Source organism: Nematolebias whitei, chromosome 22 (genome assembly GCF_014905685.2).
Source record: "Nematolebias whitei isolate Nwh7 chromosome 22, NemWhi1, whole genome shotgun sequence".
Lineage (NCBI taxonomy): Eukaryota > Metazoa > Chordata > Actinopteri > Cyprinodontiformes > Rivulidae > Nematolebias > Nematolebias whitei.
The window spans coordinates 13,267,436-13,270,003 of NC_056519.1; the positions used below are offsets into that span (position 1 = coordinate 13,267,436).

The 2,568-nt window shown below is 34.7% G+C and overlaps 1 protein-coding gene across 2 annotated transcripts in view; it reads left to right on the forward strand.

Annotated features, from left to right (window-relative positions):
* The window catches only part of iqsec3a (IQ motif and Sec7 domain ArfGEF 3a), a 104,277-nt gene that overhangs the window by 1,718 nt on the left and 99,991 nt on the right, over positions 1–2,568 (forward strand). The gene's annotated exons all lie outside the window — the stretch shown is intronic.

Consider the following 2,568-nt stretch of genomic DNA (forward strand, 5'->3'; position numbering starts at 1 on the left):
AAATGCTTAATTTAGCAAATCCCTGTCGCTAAAACAATTTTAACTCAAATCTAAAATGGCCAAAAACAGTAGCTAATAGCTGAAGATAAAATAACAATAGCTAGAAGCTAAAAGGAGCATTAGAAAATACAAAGTAAAATAAGAGCAAGATTTCAGAGAACAATGTTTGTCAAAGAAGTGATGAGCTCTCGGAGTATTTCTAAAACTTTCATAAATAATGTAAAAAAAAAAAAAAAATAAAATCTTATTAAAGTTACGATTAAGTCAAAGCACACTGCTCCTGACTGAGTCAAAAGTTTTGACATATATGGCTGATTGAAATATTGTTTTGAAATAATTTGACTCGGGGGGGGGGGGGGGGGGAATAAAAAGGTGTTGAAGCAACTCTAACCAGACAAACAGCGTTCACACAATTAAAGTCCAATATTTGAGTTATTTTTTCTAGAAGTGCATCAGACTGTGCCAGACAAGGCTTTCACTTCCATCAGGATTGCTCACCTGTTACTTGAAAAGCAAACATTCACTGCAAGCTTTTAAAATCTAAATATTGTACATAAATTTGTTTTTTTATATTTGAGCATGCTCCAGATTCATGTTTGGATGTCATTGGAAAAAAGTGCAGACTTAATGCGAAGAAAGTAGATCTCGGATGGATTTATTAATTATTGATTATTTTCACACCACTTGACAATAAAGACCTAATTCCTTTAGCTTTGATTCAGCTCCTCCTCTGTTGACCTTGTTGTTTTGTTGATAAACAAGCTGCCTGCACAGTATTGATTATAAAGCCTCAGGCTGGCTCTTTCTGAATTCTGCTCACTGTGGACGCGCTAAATAAACAGCAGAATAAATCTACCTTTTTCCCCTCCAATCACAATTTTTACTAAACTCGTTTTTTTTTTTAATCATTTTGTTTGTTTGGTGGGGGATTTGGTTCAGGCAGCTGTTTTGCAGGAGCCAGAAAAAAGGAGGAGAGCTCACGATGTCAACAGAAATCTCAAAACAAGTTAAACTCCTTGAGGTGGAGCAACTTACTGTATTTTTCGGACTATAAGGCACACTTAAAATACTTTAATTTTCTCAAAAATCAACAATGAACCTTATAATCTGGTGCACCATTAATTCTGGTTGTGCTTACTGACCTCAAACTGATTTTATTGTGAATGAGTTAATAAAGTTTGACTTATCTGACTGTTTTGTTTTGCTTAATGCACCTTATAATCTGAAAAATATGATATTCCACATAAAAATACTTGCCCCTCGCAGTGTCTGAGACAGGACAATGTTAACAGCTGCTTGTGAATCATCTCATAGCATCTTCAGGCGCTCGTGCACGCACTTTTCTTTTAAATGTTTCCCAATATAAAACCAAAATGAACAAAAAAGGAGAAAACAATTAGCAAAGATTGTCTTTACAGAACTAAACGAAAGAAGGAAAATTAATTTCCAGTCCAGTTGTTAATTAGATGCAAACTTTAGTTACATGGTAAATATTAAATATGGCAAATAATAACTTGTGAATTAAAAACATACTGTAAAATATATATTTAATATTTAAAAAATAATAAATATTTAACATTTATCATAAAGTAAAGCCTCTGCATTTCTTGCCAGAGTTTTTGATTTTGGTTATCTTATGTTGAGAAATAATCCTTGAAAAACTATCATGAGCTGTCATGGTCAGCGCGATGAATGACTCTCAGTTACTACCACACCCAATTCCAGCACACTTTCTGTAAAACTGTCCGATTTATAACCACATCTGCATTTTCTGTGGCAGCCATCTTGAAATGTAGCAGTAATCAATTGTAGATGTAAATCCAATGCTTATGACCTTAAAGGTTTATTAAAATGAAACCGGTTGATCATGTGAAATTTTGCTAACAGACAAACAAGGCTGATTCCAATAGTTAATGTCAAAGTTTTAAGCAACTATATTGTTTAGACTGTGCTCAGTTTGAGTTGAGGATCCGTTTCAGCTGCTACCTCACCAAATTTTAGCTCATTATCTGTAAACACTGACTGAGTTATAGCCACTCGTGTGTTTTTGAAGGTCACGACTGAGGCGGCCATCTTCAATAGACATGTGAAGTCAGTATTAATTAAATTTATATACAGTCATTCTTTTTGTGAGTTTTACCAAAACTCATCCTATGATTCATGAGATATTTATTTAATGCTACACACAAACACACACACACACACACACACACTGGTAAAACCATTAATGCTCTTTTGCCCTTGAAGGTGGTGTGAGCTGCTTAGCCTAACAGACAATAACAATATCAGCAATGTCTGAATATTAATGTTAGGAGTAAGGATCCATTTTTAACTTAACATTTCAATGTTGTGTATCAGAACACAAGTTATGATATGATACTTGTTTACGCTGATCTGACACGTTTCAGTTTAGGTTTGAACAATGTCGACATTTAAATGATGGCATGCCTGTTTATCAGCCGTTTGTGGTACTGCATGTTTTGCCTCCCATCAAGGTCACACGCATGACACACACAAACATACACACACACACACACACACACACACACACACACACACACACACACA